At 41.2% G+C, this 17572-nt stretch overlaps 1 protein-coding gene and 1 pseudogene across 3 annotated transcripts in view; one reads left to right on the forward strand and one right to left on the reverse strand.

The window, feature by feature from the left end:
• The window catches only part of LOC308617527 (elongation factor 1-alpha 1-like), a 69588-nt pseudogene extending 64185 nt beyond the window's left edge, over positions 1–5403 (reverse strand). The window contains exon 1 of the transcript in view: positions 5295–5403. The product of the transcript in view is annotated as an elongation factor 1-alpha 1-like (transcript). The remainder of the gene's footprint in view (positions 1–5294) is intronic.
• LOC308618136 (ubiquitin-conjugating enzyme E2 E2) overlaps positions 1–17572 on the forward strand; it is a 349746-nt gene that overhangs the window by 184239 nt on the left and 147935 nt on the right. The gene's annotated exons all lie outside the window — the stretch shown is intronic.

The raw sequence follows: 17572 nt of genomic DNA on the forward strand, positions 1-17572 counted from the left end.
TGTTCCTCTGTTAGCTTGAAGAATAATTCTCAGATCATTTAGGCAGAAATGCAGCAGAAGATATTTTATACATGTTTGTGGTAGGCACAGGCTCTTATGAAATTAGGTAGTGATGTATTCTATTGCAGTCTATTATTACCTGGCCTAGGAGATGGGCTTATGCTTATTCAAAAGGTGAAACGTAACAGGAATAAATGCAATACACAAAATTTGGCTTTCCCAAATGATGGCAGCTATTGAATGAGAGAAATGTGGCATAATGGTAGATTTGTTTACCAGTGTTGACTAAAGACCAGGAGATTTGTTGGTCAGTGAGTCAGAATATTAATGGCATAGTATTTGCATATAATCTATGCACATCCTCCTGTATCCTTTAAATCATCTCTAGATTACGTATAATACCTAATACAATGTAAGTACTATGTAAATAGTTGTTTAAAAAATGCTACATAAATAGTTGCTGGGCACAGCAAATTCAAGTTTTGCTCTTTGGAACTTTCTGGAATTTTTTATTCTGAAGATTTTCGATCCATGGTAGGTTGAATCCACGATGCAGAACCCGTGGATACGGAGGGCTGACTATATAGGCTGTTTGCTTGGAAAAGATTCTGTTTCTAGAAGGTGTGGCATTCGAGCCGGTGGTGGATGATCAGTTGTCAGGAAGATACAGTGAAGGCTTTAGACAGGATGACATTTCAAGTTCTTTCCTATCCTGAGATTTTTGAATCACCAAGTTCTAGGTCCCTCTTGAGCTGTCCTGCAAGTGAACAGCCTCCCAATACTGGGCAAGCAAATCCATTGCTCTTAAAGACTTGATTTTCTCTCCTTGTCTACTTACAATATATGACGAAGAGTTTGCAGTTCTTGTTTAAAAGATCCCTTCTAGGTTAAGGAATCACAACATTCAGTGAAAGCTTTAGGATCTCTGAAGCTGTGCCTCTTTTCATTCTCCTGAGTACATATAAAACAGTTTATAGCTAGTGCTTTAACTAAAGCCAGTTTACCCCAGTCCTAACACGCCAGATGTCTTGAGAGTATAGTACATCAGCCATGCAATGTGATGTGAACTAAAGATAACTTTTTTTAAAAAACTCTTAACTGGAATTATCTTATATTTTCATTATTTATCTTAATAGTAAGGATACGAAAATAAAGCCCTGCTAGTTCATTTTTCATTTCTCAGTATATATAATCTTTTCTGAAGATTTAATACAGGAGTGTATGTCTAGTTCTGGTCATAGCTCTTGTTTTAATGTTTAACAATTATTTCTCTCTTATCAGGATGGCCGTTAATACATTGTCAGCCTAGATAAGAGCTCTTGGTCTTCTTTCACTTATAACTGCTTTTAATTACTTGATAACAAACTAACACTATAATCTGTATAATGTTTGCATGACCAGTGTGTTTTTTCATTTCTAAACAGTTATTGTAGAGGTACCAGGTACTTTAAACATATATCTTAAACTGGAATATGAGCCATTGCACTTTTGCAAAATGTATGAAGTCTTTATGAGGATACTAACGAATATTATCAGTGAGAATAGAGCATAAATCCCATATCCTTTTTTTTTTAAGATTTTTTTGATGTGGACTTTTTAAAAAGTCTTTATTGCATTTGTTACAATATTGCTTCTGTTTTATGTTTTGGTTTTTTGGCCGTGAGACATGTGGGATCTTAGCTCCCCTACCAGGGATTGAACCCCCCACCCCCATTGATTGGAAGGCAAAGTCTCAACCACTGGACCGCCAGGGAAGTCCCACATGCGGGGTCTTTAGTTGTGGTATGAGAACTCCTAGTTGTGGCATGCGGGATCTAGTTCCCTGAGCAGGGATCGAACCCAGGCCCCCTGCATTGGGAGCATGGAGTCCCAGCCACTGGACCACCAGGGGAGTCCCCGACATCCTTTCTTGAATCCTAAGGTCGGAAGTACATAGGTCCTGGTGCTGCCTATCTATATGCGTAAGGACCATGCCTTAGCTCTGGAATGCTGAAAACAGAATCCCACGCCCTCCTTCATTCAACTCATGATGCTCAGTTGCCCAGCTTAGTTCCTGAGTCTGGGGGTTGACCTCTTGAATAGCGGGAAGGAACACTCCTGAGAATTTTGAGAGTGAGTGGATATTTTAAGAGTTTGCCTTCAAGCTTTTCTTCCCTGACTCATTTGGAAAGATAAGTACTGTTCGATAATTCTGTTTAATTCAGTATTTACTGTGCCAAGCTCTACAGAAAATACCAAATTAAATAAGACAAATCTTTAAGGAGCTTCTTTTCTATAGTCAACCAGATAAGTCTAAGAAATAGAGCAAAGACTACATAATTTGTAGTACAATGTTAATGAAAGAGCAAATACTTGCAGTTATCATATTAAGGTACGAATGATTTCCTTACTGTATTCATTTATCTACAATCAGTCACAAAAGAAGCAGTCAGTGGACAGATCTCCTCTAATAGAGGATTGGCTAGCCTTTCTGCATGGAGAGCAAATATTAATGGACTTGAATCCCTTTGCTTTTTCTGTGTTTGCCTTAATTAATACTGAATTTGATGGCTCTTTCTTCTGGTTTCTAAGGGTAAATATAGAAAATTTAATCCTATTGTTTGGATTAATGAGCAGTCTTTTTACAGTCTTGTGCACATTGTACCATTAATGAAAGTTCTTCTGCTGCAGGAAAAATATTTTATTTGAGAATGAAAAAGCAAATTGAATTACTATTATTGTGTAAGAGGTTCGTAGTTAAGTATTGTGTCCGCTTGATCTCAGCTGGGGCTAAGGTACCCTGATAGCTGTGAGATGGTAAAATAATGGAGACGTTTAGAGATGTAGGGCTGTGATTTTTCTATAAATCAATTTGATTTATAATTGGTAGAGTTTATTTACCGCTATGATTTGGTAGATGTACTAAGCCCAGTAAGTTGGTATCAGCTTTCAATTCATGTTTACTTACAAGCCTTCTGTAATAATAATAGCATGAATTCTTTTAGTAGTATGAATGATGAAGTCAAAATCAACACTTGTTTCCTTCTTTTTCTGTTTTGCCATGTTTTTACCATTTGACTATGGGAAATTCCAGTCGTATACCAAGTAGGAGATTAGTATAATGAAGTCTGTTTTCCCATCACATTGATCAACATGTGGCCAAACTATACCCATCCACCCCCATCTCACTTCAGATTTGAAAGCAGATCCCAGGCATCACATCATTTCCTTGTACATATTTCAGTATGTGGCTCTATCAGTTAAGAACCTTGTTATCTTTAAACATGACTACAATACTATTGAAGAAACAGAGCTGCTTTCTCGTTGCAGGTAGGAAGTAAGAAATGCTGGAGTCCAGCCAGGTTCTGATGCCTTTAAGTAGCTCTAGGTACTTGGACAAGCCATTTAACTTTCCCCTGCCCGTGCTTTCTTGTCTTTAAAAAGAGAAGATTCAAGAAGATGGTCTCTCAAATCCCATCTGTCCCCGAAATTCATAATTTAAAAAATGAGGAGACCTCCCAGTTTCTGGCCCAGCTCGTAAGGGGCTTGCAAGTCATCACTCTGTGCTAACAAGTAAAAAGCCGAAGAAACTGAAAAATCAACAACTCTTCTTAGATCTGTCAGAGAAGTGGTGTCACAAGGCAAACCCTTGCCCCAGAATTGGAGAGACAGTCAGGCAAATACAGAGGATCACAGCTTACTTACTGGGGCAGAACTATCTGTGGAAACCAGTACAGGGGTAAGAAACCCTGAACTGGAATTGACAAATTGCTGGGGGTGAAGAGTGGACAAGCCTGAGAGTTCAAAACTCCAGGGAGACCCAGCCTTAGTGACCACACAGTTGTGTAGTTTTACAGTGAATCCCTCATGCTTCTGGCAGGGGGACGGGAAAGGAGCCCTGTTGAAATACGCCAGAGCATTCTGTTCTTCATAACAGAGGCTGTCCTCAAGAGAAACTGTGTATCGGAGCCTAAACTACTGGGGATTTATCAGAGCCTAATGGACCCAGGGAAGGGAAATACCCAACTCCAGCCCAGTCTAGTCATGCTGTCCCACCTAAGTGTGTGTCTGTGGGGGGGGGTTACTGAGAAGCACTGAAGCTCACAGTTCAGAGGCAAAGGCTCACTAAAAGGATGATCTGATCATAGGAGTACAGAATGCTGCACCTCATCACTGCATTACCAAAGGCCTATTTGAAGCAGTTCCCTTGACCCAGCACATCACATCCAGCTGTCAAGGAAAAATCACAAGGCATACTAGAAGACAAAAAACACAGGTGGAAGAGACAGGGCAGTAACAGAACCAGACTCCGATATGGCAGGGATGTTGGAATTATCAGACTGGGAATTTCAAACAGATTGTGATTAAGATGCTAAGGGCTCCAATGGCTAGAATAGATAGGATTCAAGAACAGATGGGCATATGAGCAGAGAGATGGAAATTCTAGGAAAGAATCAAAAAGGAGTACTAGAGATCAGAAATACTGTAACAGAAATGAGGAATGCTTTTAGTGTGCTTAATAGGAGACTAGACATGGCTGAGGAAACAATCTCTGAGCTGGAGGATATGTCAGTAAAACTTCCGAAAAGGAAAAGCAAAGAGAACAAAGACTGAAAAAGCAGAAAAGAGGGGACCTCCCTGGCGTTCCAGTAGTTAAGACTCTGTGCTTTTCCCCTGCAGGTGGTGCGGGTTTGATCCCTGGTCAGGGAAGTAAGATCCCTCAAGCCACATGGTGCAGCCAAAAAACCAAAACAAACAAACAAAAATACCAGAACAGAACATCCAAGAACTGTGGAATCACTACAGGAACATTCATAAATTCATGTAATGCAAATACCAATAAGGAGAAGAAAGAGAAAAAAGAACAAAATAAATATTTGAAGCAATAAAAACTGAGAATTTCCTCCAATTCATGGCAGACACCAAACTACAGATCCAGGAAGTTGAGAGAACACCAGGCAGGATAAATGCCCCCCCAGGACTGCATCTAGGCATGTCATATTCAAACTGCACACCACGATTGTCATGGTATAACCTCTTACACTAATGACTTCCAAGTATGCATATACATGTATTGTGTATGTACGTCCAACTCCGTTCTCTCCCCAGAGCTCCACACCCACCTGTACCACTGTGTACTTGACATTTTCACTTGGATGCTTACAAACATCTCAGATTTTACATGTTAAAGGGAGCAATCGATTTTACTCTCCAAACTGATTTGCAATTCTCTCCCTGCCCCACCTCTTCCCAACTTACAATGGCACACCATTCTCCCAGTAACTCAAGCCAGACCTCTAGAAATCAGTTTTTACCTGTCACTCGTCCCCCTGTGCTGTTCACCCCTGGGTCCTGTCCATCGTACCTACAAAATACATCACCAGTTTGTCTCCTCTTCATAGCATCCTCTTCTTGTGCTTGCATTCTTGCCCCATCCAGTCTCTACAGAGGAGCCTAAGCAATCTTCATAAAATGTAGGTGGGATTTTCTCTCTCCATGGACGTCCCACAATGCTTGAAATAAATCTAACTCTAAGCTCCTTACGGGGCCCTGAAGACCCCACGTGACCTGGCCTTTCAGCCCTCGTGCTGCCACTCTCCCCCTTGTCCCATCTGAGGACCTCTCTCAGGTCTTTCCCATCTTAGGGACCTTCCACACTCTGATTCCCTCCCACCTCTTGCTCAGCTCCTTCCTATCCTGTAGGTCTCGGCTTCCATATCCCTGTCATGGGAGGCTTTTCTTTACCACCACATAACTAAAATAGCTCCCTCTCCCCCTATTTGTTGCCTTTATAATAACTCTCGCTTGGTCTGCTTTTGTGATTTTTGCCTGCTGCTGTGCTAGAACATGAGTTCCGTGAGGGCAGGGACTGTGTCTGTCTACCTTGCCGTTATAGCTCCAGGGCTCCAAGAGCGTCTGCCCCATACCCGGTTCTCCAAACGTATTTGGTGGTTGGAGGGCTGAAGGGAGGGAGGGAAGGAGGGAGGGAGGGAGGCAGGGCAGACATGGGGTGAGCAGTGAGGTTTGGAAAATATGGCTAAGTTTAGACAAGTGAAGACCATGGAAGAAAGAAATGGAGAAGGGGAAATATTCTAGACAGGAAGGCAGTATGTACAAATGTAGAAGAATGAGCGTAGTGGTCATAACGGTTGACCCTGACATCCGTTCCACCCCAGTAATTCGTCCAGGCCACTCACGATCATCATATTTCCCTTGTGTGGATTGGCCTGAGCAGTGAGACATGAGGGGAAGTGGGCTGGGTGAAGTCTGGAGATGTTTTCCTCACGTCTGTGGAGGAGAGCACAGACAGTTACGCTCTCTCTCCCTGCTTGGAAGTGGTCCTGTCTAGATGAGAGGATTGGAACTCCTGGAACTGCCTTGCTACCAGATGGAAGATGAAGCCATCACAAACAAGGAAGGCAGCCGTGGAGCCAGAGCCCTCATGTTCTGCACTCGTGGGTTTGCTTTCTCGGATGTACAATAAGTAACGTAGTGGATGCCCTCTTTACTTACCTCGGTTTCACTTAGAGGATCTGACGACCTCACTGAAACAGTGAGAATCTGCCTAGATGAAGGAGCACATGCATACAGGATAGTAGTAGGAACTCATTCTAGAAAAGTTCAGTTTGGAGAGTCAGGGTCCTTGAACGATAGACGGACGTGGTCTCTGCAGGGCTGAAGAACAAAGCCTCCGGATGCTGACTGCCTGCACTTAATCTGCTTGCACCGCTTTCTGGCTGCATGGCCCAGGGCAGGGCACTGACCCTTTCTTGCCTTGCACCTTCTGTGTCCAGCGCTGTGTCAGTGATGCCCGCCTCGCAGGGCTGTCACGAGGATTAAGCGAGCTCATCTGTACAAACTAGGCCATGTTGAGCGTCGGATACGTTGGCTATTACTCCTAGTGGTGGCGAAATGTATTTATTTTACAGTTAGTAGTTCACAAGCCTCTGTGTACATAAGAACCAACTGGGAAGTTTGTGAAACGCTGGATCCCATTGCCAGAGCATTTTACCGGGTCAGCATGGATTTGGCCAGTGCATCTTGGCAACTGTCTGGGTGAGGTCTGCGTCAGGTCGCCCCCAGACCTCATGTAGAGAAGCTGCACAAAATCAGAGAGTCTGTGGAGGCTTTACAGCCGTGACGTTAGGTCTGTTAGGAAATTAATCCCTTGGGTATCTTTATGGGGAATTGTAGGTTGGAGTTTCGAAATGAAAAGGTTTTGACATGGCTGCTCGAGATATGACAAAGGTAGTTTTGTCAGGCTTTGGTATAAAAACCCACTTTGACACGTTGAGCCTATGTCACTCAAAGAATGATGGTGCCCCGGAAAGGACGAGAAAATGGTGGAAAGGGGGTGGGGGGCGTATGTTTGCTGAGAATCGTTTTGTTTAATATGATGGAGGCCCACTCTGGCCACGCCCAGGAGGCTGTTCAAAGATGCTGACCTGAACGTGTCTCTGGAGGGTGAGTCAGACAAGCAGCAGGCTGCCTCGGAGAACGGGTACCACCAGCCAGTCTTCATGTCGCTCAGCTAGACGCACTCATCAAGACTCCTCAGTTTACAGTTTCTGAGATACCAACATTGGGATTGCATCGCTTGAGATTCTGTATCACTGTCATTCTTTTTTATGTTTACTGAAGTTTTGATAACCTTTCCATAGTTGGCAATTCTCTTGTTTTTCCTCCTTTTATTTTTTGAAGATTCAGTTAACTAAAGACTTTGAATTTTGTTACCTATGCTAAGAACCGCCTACACACCTCTCTACTGGATACTTTATACACGTTATTTATAATCCTCACAACAGCTTTGCAAGGTAAGCACACTTCTTTTGTAGGTGAGAAAAGTCAGGCTCAAAGAGGTTAAGCTACTCGCCGCAAGTCATGGCTAAGTTAGAATTCAAACTGAGGTCTGTCCAGGAAGTCCTTACTCTTGCAAGGTTTCCATTAATGTATTCAGTCGTGTATCTAACAGAACGCTTAACTATGCTTATCCTTTTTTTGAAATCTGTGAAGGGACTTTTTATCAAGATGCTATCATTCTGCTGTTTTCGTGATGCGTAGAGCAGGTCGGTGTTAATGAGTAGTGACGAAGAAATAGATCCTGAGGTGACTTTTTTTATCCTTTAAGGAAGCAAAGTTATCATGATTTGGATATTTTAACTTTCACATCCATGTATCATGTTCTCACATGAGACATTAAATCCATTTATTCCATCTTAGTAAACTATGTACTTTTTTTTTTTTTTTTTTTTTGCGGTACGCGGGCCTCTCACTGCTGTGGCCTCTCCCGTTGCGGAGCACAGGCTCCGGACACACAGGCTCAGCGGCCATGGCTCATGGGCCCAGCCGCTCCGCGGCATGTGGGATCTTCCCGGACCGGGGCACGAACCCGTGTCCCCTGCATCGGCAGGCGGACTCTCAACCACTGCGCCACCAGGGAAGCCCTCTAAACTATGTACTTTTTTTCTCCAGATTATTGCTCCTATTTCTCCTTCTTCTGTCTCTGTCCTCACAAATAAATTACCATAAGAATAAACCGATTCTTCGTCTGAGGATAGGAAAGCAAAATTTGGTTATTAAAACTAAAAAAAAAAAAAAATTACCTTCATGTCTAAAAAGAAAAATCTAATTTCTTTGGGGATGGGAAGAAAAACCCCTGAATACTCTACAGTTTAAGAATCATCCAGAAAATGTCTAGCTGAATTCCAAATATTCAAAACATGTTTTAATATAGTAGCCAACTTTTTTTTGTATCATTATAGGCATTAAATATATTGTCCGAACACTGTGGGAAGATGTTCATTAGAGCCTTGTGAATTAATTGGAGAATTTTATGAGCTAATAGAGCATTGATATATTTCCAGGCACTTGTGAGGCATTGAAAAGCCAATTTGAGGACCGTGTCTACTCTCTTCACTGCATTAATAGAATTAAATTTTCTTTAAAATTTTTTGAAAGAAAATAATCTGTAGTGATACGACTTTTTTGTTACTCTTATCAGCAACAGTGGCTCTGGGAACAAAGATAATATAACGACAGTACCCTGCCTGGCTTTCCAGAAGCACTGACACTGTCCTCACTGTCACTCACTGTCACTGTCGCCACTCTCGCTAAGCAGATCAAAGCGCACACGTGTTGGCAGAGCCCACAAGTACTGGCGTGACACTGATATGTATATGCGGCTCCTGATGGCATGTTAATGTCAAGTCCTAGCTCTGAACCTGCTCAAGTACTCAAGGGTCAGCGCACACTCGTCTTCAGCGGGATGCTCGCATGAGTTTCACAGCAGCGCCATCTCTTCCTTTTCTTTCTCCAACCCTTTCTCACCTCTTATTCTCAGTTTTTCACTTCCTCTGTATCTGAAGGGTCGGAAATGTGAGTATGTAAGGAACAATGGGTCAGGGGAAAACAGGAGAAAGGAGAAAGAAATCTGCTTGTTTACAGTGTTTTTTTGGTTTGGGTTTTTGTTGGTTTTATTTGTTGTTGTTAAGTTATGGAATTCTGTTTAAACAGAACTTGATCCCAGACTCCAGAACATGTAAAAGCTGGGCTGCTCCGTTATGGGTTGGCATACAAAGCTGAATCCTCATTCACATACCCTCTCCTCCTTTGAGAAAAGGTAGGGGACAAAGGGGAGTCTTTTATGTAAGTTACAAGAGCATGATTTGAAAATCACTTCTCTGCACCACACATTCATGCTTTTGGAAGTATATTGAGTCGAGTCCAGCATGGAGGAAGATGGATTTTACTGTTTAAGAGGAAATCAACAAATTTTGTTTGTGAGCTCAATATGTGAGAGGTATTACATAGCATAACTTGATAGATTTTAAAATGTGAAAAATCAGGCTATTAGTCTTTTTGTAATTTTCCTATTAAAATTGTCCCTTTTCTTAACAAGACATGTGGTCTCCAATTTATGTTACTCTTTGGAAATGGCTTGAGTACAGTATAGGATGCTTACTACGGGTAGATTGTAACCATTAAACATTTCTCTGATTTCTCTTGAGCTATTAATTTTTTTTAATGAATTTATTTATTTATTTTTGGCTGTGTTGGGTCTTCGTTGCTGTGCACGGGCTTCGTTGTGGTGTGCGGGCTTCTCATTGTCATGGCTTCTTTTGTTGTGGAGCACGGTCTCTAGGCATGCAGGCTTCAGTAGTTGTGGCACATGGGCTCAATAGTTGTGGCGCACGGGCTTAGTTGCTCTGCGGCATGTGGGATCCTCCTGGACCAGGGCTTGAACCTGTGTCCCTTGCATTGGCAGGCAGATTCTTAACCACTGCGCCACCAGGGGAACCCTGAGCTATTAATCTTATTATCCTTTTCTTAGCTAACGTATTACATTCAATAGAGCTATCTTATGAGTTGCATAAGGAGCTTATAGATTTACCACCATTCCTGATGTATCTGTGGATCGCCTCTTAAATACAAAATAGAGCTTTGCAGTGACAATAAAATAGTATAAACAGAGTTTTACTCTCTGAAAACCACTTTCTTTGCAATAACCACTGTATATAGAAAAACCTTCCTGTTCTCAGGTAGTATCCATTTATTTGAATTACTAAGCCCTGCAAACTAGAGGTTAAGGACCTGAGTTTGGTTGTTTTGTTATCATAAATGATGACATTACAGAAATGCAGTTATGTGATGCTTAGTGAAAATAAAGCCGTAATATTTTAGGGAGTAAAATTAATTCAAAATATTTTCAATAAGAATGTGGCCAAGTTGGCCCACATACTGTAGTGCAAGCTGATAAATAATCAGAAGACTGCAATGTACAATTACTAAATAAGCTCATGCAAACAGTTCATGTAAAACCACCTTTAAATCGAATACCTTAACTGAAAACCCTACTAATCTCGATTACATGGTGTAATATACAACTTTCAGTCCAGAAGATTTGGATAAATGTTCTGCAGCTATACCCAGAAATCAGCTTTTCAGTAATTTCGGTAAAATATTCTCGATGTTTTATCAAATACAGTTACTATATCACAAGCAGTTTCAAATTCCAAAATGGTGTGTATCGAGAAAAAAAAGCAGGAGTCTTTGCCTTTCTTAACTCTGATTACCCTAATTTAGGATAAATAGTACCTTAATTAATTAATGCCTTAAGATCATGGACTGAAAGATGCCGTAAAGTGCAAATTACTGTTTATTTGAATGAACACTCTCATATTTAATAATTAAAAGGCAGAATAAAAGGAAGAGCCAAACATCGTAACAAATAGTACCAGCATTTAAACACAAATTTCCAAAAATGATTATCACGTTAGACTTGAAACAGACTTTTTTACATCTGGTGAGAGGACTTTAATTTTTTAAGTATTTAGAAGGCTTTTTATTACACAACTGCACATCTCGGTGTACCATTATACTGTTTTGTGGGTAAATTGCTGCCGTAAATCTCTACACAACTCTGTTATGTTCTCCTTTTCTCTTTATTTCCTTTTCCCAACAAATGTAGTATTTGAGATACTGCTTCCTATTATTCCATCCAGTTTAATAGTAGTTTTCTCATTTTTGAATGTATCATATTCAATTAAAGATGACTTAAATACTTTAAAAAGTTCCCCCACCCCGGCCCTCCCTATGGAGATACATTTACTTCTGGACTCACTTCGAGGTAACAATAATATACAGACTTCTGCTACTTTTTTCTCACAGCTCTGAATGAAATTGATAAACCTTCTCTGCGGTCCTATAAGAATAGACATTGTTTGCTTTCATGATAAGATTCTTGATTACGCTGCAAGTGAGAATACTAAACACTGTATTTTCAGCTTTTGGTGCCTTGAACAGATACTCTGTTCATGTATGTGATAAGATGTTAATGGAAGCAAAAAATAAAATTTTCTGGTAGAAGACTTGTACCCACGTGTTTATTCCTTCCACAGATAATTAATGAGTGTCACTTTCTGTATGGCAGGCACACTATGCCAGGCACCTGGGATACTGCAGCATACCAAAGAAAATCTTGTTCTCATGACTGTATGTCTTCCACCAACTGAATTGCTGTACTATTGATTTACCCCCCTGTGAAGAACTAGACTAGTTTCATGACAGTAAACAAAAACATCCTGAGTTTATACCTTAAAAAAAGAAAAACACTGTGAATGTCAGCTGATTAAATCCTATCCTACATGAAGTTGGAGTCCTCTTTGATGTGCGGTTTTAGATAAATGGTGATAAGAGTTCTTGACGTGTTTTAATGAAATTTGATGCAGATGATGTTCTGGATTAATCTCAGCAATAAATGTATATGATTTTGAGCATTTTTTTGCACTATAAATTGGTTTAAAATTTTTTAAAAAACAGATTGATGCAGACTTATATAGGCTGATGACACCTTATTGGCTATAATTAACCAGAATATGTGATATCTGTATGTTGAACATACCATGCAATATTAAGGAATCAAGAAAATGACTTCTCTTTATGGCTTTTTTAAAAGAATTTTTTTAGCACTGAACTAACTTATATGTTTGTTTAATACTCGCAAACTGTTCAACCCAAGTGGCAATATAGACTTAACATAATGAGAGTGAATGAAAAATCTGACCCATCAGTGGTCTTCTTTTATAAATTTATAACCCTTAAGAAAAGTTAATTAAGGGGAATTCCCTGGCAGTCCAGTGGTTAGGATCTGGTGCTTTCACTGCCATGGCCTGGGTTTAATCCCCGGTCGGGGAACTGAGATCCCGCAAGCCACGCAGCGTGGCCAAGATAAATAATTTTTTTTTACAAAAAAGAAAACTTAATTATGGAAACACATCAGGTCTTGCTTTTTTCCAAGGTGTAAAATATGGGAATACATATAGATCAGCAATGGTAAATTTTTTAAGCTACCTTGTTTGTAAGGATGAAAGAGAGATTTCCTTTCTTTTCTCATTTGCATCTGAGATAAATCCTCAATGTTATATATACTTATTTATAATATGTGAAAACCGTTTCCTTTGAACATATAAACGTAAAGATTTCCAATAATCTGCAACTAAGGTGCATCGGCTGAAGCTAGTAGATTGGACGGAATACTGCTGCAGTTTGGGTAAAAGTTAATGGGGTTTTTTTTGCGGTACGTGGGCCTCTCACTGCTGTGGCTTCTCCCATTGCGGAGCACAGGCTCCGGACGCGCAGGCTCAGCGGCCATGGCTCACGGGCCCAGCTGCCCCGCAGCATGCGGGATCTTCCCGGACTGGGGTACGAACCCGTGTCCCCCGCATCGGCAGGCGAACTCTCAACCACTGCGCCACCAGGGAAGCCCTGTCCTGCTTATTTTTATTGCAAGCTCTGTCACTGAAGTTGACTCACAACATGCTGACAGTAATCTACCGTAAGCCCTGCTGAAATATATATTGAATGTGGTAGCCAAGGAGCTGTATTTAAAAGGTACATTTAAAAAATATCTCAAACTGGCATTCAGTTGCTTACTGAGTAACATAACCTGGATTATGGTTTATCTCAAACTTTATAATAATAAGTAATATTTCACTGTTCAACTAGAATTCTGAAGAGAATAAAGTTTGTATCCCCTAAAGGAGACAATTACACATCAGTTCTACTGCACTAGCCAAAATCTAAAGTCAAGAACTTATTAGTACAAAAAAGACACCTCAAAGTGATCACACGCTGTGTGTCCAAAAGGATCTTCACTATTTTGTAAAAGTCTCTCGCACCCCCTCTTTTTTATAGCTCTAAAATTTCATTTTAATATGAGTGTATATGATATATATGTTCTAATTCTCCTTCTTTCCAAATACATAAGTACTCAAACTTGTATAAATTATGTAATTACATAACAATTGAAAGACAGGAAACACGGATGCATTGGGGTGTGTGTTTAAACAAGTCGAGATGTGATGGACAAGAAAAAATCTGAAGAGAAGGAAATTCCACCAGAGTGAAGCTTTATTAGCTCCATTTTCCCCCATTTCATATCTGAAGCAACCAGATTTTTCATTTGTTTAAAAATAAAGCATTTGCACACACAATGGTAGCTTATCACGAAGTCTTGTACCACTATAAATTGCTACATTATTTGCATATCAAGATTCACGCCAAGTTCGGTTGAATCTACTGTTTAGTATCTTGAAAGCAGTCTTGGTTTCATGTCTACTTTATTATTTGCCCAAAACTCTTGTAAATTCTCCTTGTGGTGGTAGCTGGAACTGAAACGGTATTTTTTTCTAACCAGCCAGATTGTGTTTTAACCAAATCTGGCCAATCTGTCATGTCTGTCCGCACCTGTGGTTTCCAACTCAGCGAGTATTAATTTTGACTTTGACTGGCTCGAAGTCAGTCGTGGTGCTTCAGAGGAGGTGACACAGGGTGGGCTGGCCTCAGTCCTACCCACAAGCCTGGCACTGACCGCTGGACCCAGCACTCCAGCAGTGCCCTGGGTGAGCGTCATTAATCCTCTTCCACAGAAGGCAAAGCTTGGAGGTGAAAGTTAAGTGACTTGGCCTGAGGCCCGAGTCACACATCCAGCAAGTGGCTGGGTTTTTTATTTGTTCATTTGTTTGTTATTGAAGTACAGTGGATTTACAATGTTGTGTTCGTTTCAGGTGTACAGCACAGTGATTCAGTTATACAGTCAGGGACTCTGGAGCCACTTAGCGTCAGTGTGACCTTGACCAAGTTACTGAACCTCTCTGGGCCTCAGTTTCCTTGTCTGTAAAACTGGGATGGTGTGTAATAGTACCCCATCCTGACTGGGTGCATATAACAGTGCCTGGTATATAGGAGACAGTACAATAAATTATTCTTATTGCAAATTGATGGTTAAGGCTGTCTACAGGGGAGATACTGTATACACACCTAGAAGGGGCTCAATAAATGTTGCATTTACCAAATGTTCCATTCCTGAAGGACCTGCCTTTTCTTTTTCTTTTTTTTATTGAAGCACAGTTGATTTACAGTGTTACAGGTGTACAGCAAAGTGATTGTTTTATATATGTATATACACATATATATGTCTGTATATCTATATGTTCTTTTTCAGATTCTTTTCTATTATAGGTTATTACGAGATACTGAATATAGTTCCCTGTGCTATACAGTAGGACCTTGTTGTTTATCTATTTTATATTTAATTGTGTATATCTATTAAGCCCAAACTCCTAATTTATCCCTCCCCAGCTTCCCCCTTTGGTAACCATATGTTTGTTTTCTGTGTCAGTAAGTGGCTGTTGTGATCACCTCTTCATCTCTTTCATGAGAAAAGTATTGCTGCCATAAGGTTGTGGGCAAGACTGAACACACTATGCCCAACCCTTTGAAAGCTGAGATCGATGCTCCAGGGAGAGAGAGATTGCAGGCCAGCAGGGTCAGAGGGGAGCTGCACATGTCTATAGAGTGAGCAGCCAGAGGCTGCCGGGGGCAGGCTTTGTGGTACAAAGCGGGTGGGGTATCCCCTGGTCCCCACAGAAGGATGTGATGGGCTTGTTCAAATGGTTCTGCAGGCAGGCAGGGGACTGAGCCCTGCTCCTGGGGGACAGGCAGGAAGGCCCCTGAGCCCTTTGATAAGGAGGGATAGGGGGCCGTGTGCACAGGGCAATCTGGGAGGGCAGCCCACGGTTAGGTATTCATCTGATTTTACCAGATGTCAAGACATCTTATGACACTGAACCTTGACTTTAGGTCTTTACATCACAGTGGCTAAACCAGGATTCTAATGTGGACTTTCTCATTCCATGCCCACGTTTATTCCACTGTTGCGTGGCACTTCTTCCCCTTGCTAAGACCACATGTCAACATTTTATTAGTAACTAAGTACTTTCCTTTCTCTGGGCATTTCTTAGTCTTGTCTTACGAATTTATATACCATAGTGTCTATTGTATTCTCACAAAATACTGGGGCACTCTCATTTGGGAAAGAATTTGAGAACTTGTTTTTCCTTTTAAAGGAAATTGGAGTGTAAGTCCTAATTGTATCTTTTTTAAAATTTTTATTGGAGTATAGTTCATTTACCATGTTGTTAGTTTCTGCTGTATAGCAAAGTGAATCAGTTATACATATACATCTATCTACTTTTTTTTCAGATTCTTTTCCCATATAGGCTATTACAGTGTATTGAGTAGAGTTCCCTGTGCTATACAGTAGGTCCTTGTTGATTATCTATTTTATTTATAGTAGTGTGTGTATATCAATCCCAATCTCCTAATTTATCCCTCCCCCTGGTAACTACAAGTTTGTTTTCTACATCTGTGACTCTACTTCTGCTTTGTAAATAAGTTCATTTGTTTAGATTCTACATATGTGATATCATATGATATTTGTCTTTCTCTGTGTGACTTACTTCACTTAGTATGATCATCTCTAGGCCCATCCACGTTGCTGCAAATGGCATTATTTCATTCTTTTTTATGGCTGAGTAATATTCCACTGTATATATATGTACCATTTATCCTAATTGTATCTTGATTTCGAGTCTTCTTCTTCCCCGAGAAAACTTTTTTCCTTTCAAGAATTCTACCTTCCCTTCTCAAAACAAAACCTCGTTTCCTCATAGTCCATCACTGTTGTTAGAACTTTTTTACTTTGCCTTCACAGCCATGCAGCTGGCATCCCCCAGGTCTGGAATGCCCTCTTTCTCCAATTGCATCTCCTACATTAGACCTTTCCAGCTACTCCTGCTCATGGTGACACCCACCCCGTCTTACACTGTGGGCTAAATGCTGCAAGGAATACTTTAAAACGTAAGAGATGGTTTCTGCCATTGGGACTCTCAGTGTGGAGAACAAGAAATAAGGATTGCACAATGTAGAGGCAAATCAGTACACATCAAACTCCGCACTCAGGCCCCCAAGGCCAACCACGAGCTGGGCTCTGCCTGCCAGGGCAGCCCCCTCCGCTGCCGTGTTTCCTCCCCTTCACTTGGCTCTGGCCACACTGGCCGTCTTTCTGCTTCTCACCATTCTGCCTCTCCATGTTGTTACTCGGCCTGGAGTACTCTTCCTTCCACATCTAGCTCTTTCTCTTCTTTCGAGCCCTTTCCAGGCATCATCTATAAAGACACATCCCTTGACCGTGCTATACCCAAAGCTGACCCTGCTGACTGTTCCATGCCCAGTGGTTCCCAGGTCAACCTCTTACTACCTGTGAGATTTTTTCCCCAAGACATTTCATTTCTCTGTGCCACAATCTGCTTATCTGTAAAATGGCAACATGTTAATAGGTTAGATTGTTGTGAAAGTCCAGTGCATCAGTACATGTAAAGTGCTGATTGTGAGTCCCTGGTGTATAGTGAGCGCTCAGTAAACACAGTCAGTTTCTAATCATCATCATCATTAAGGGTAAAGAAGTACCGTAACCCATTAATGCTGTAGAAAGGGGAGAAGTCCTTGAGGCCCTGAGTCACCACAAGAACCTTCCTTGCGAGGGCAGACTTGAGCATTATTGTGTCTCTGTGGAGTCTGGATTGTTGCCCGCAGACAGGCGCCCCATCCTCCTCCTTTGGATTTCCATGGCTCTTTTGGTTCTTCTCCCACAATACTGACCTTGATCTTCCTTGTATCATCACTGAGTGTATGTCCTCATAGAAGGGCTGGTCCTGCATCTCTGCGTCCTAGCACCCTTGTTCTCTACACACTG

The sequence above is a fragment of the Mesoplodon bidens genome (genome assembly GCF_964165515.1).
Source record: "Mesoplodon bidens genome assembly, chromosome: 5".
In the NCBI taxonomy this organism is placed as follows: Eukaryota; Metazoa; Chordata; class Mammalia; order Artiodactyla; family Ziphiidae; genus Mesoplodon; species Mesoplodon bidens.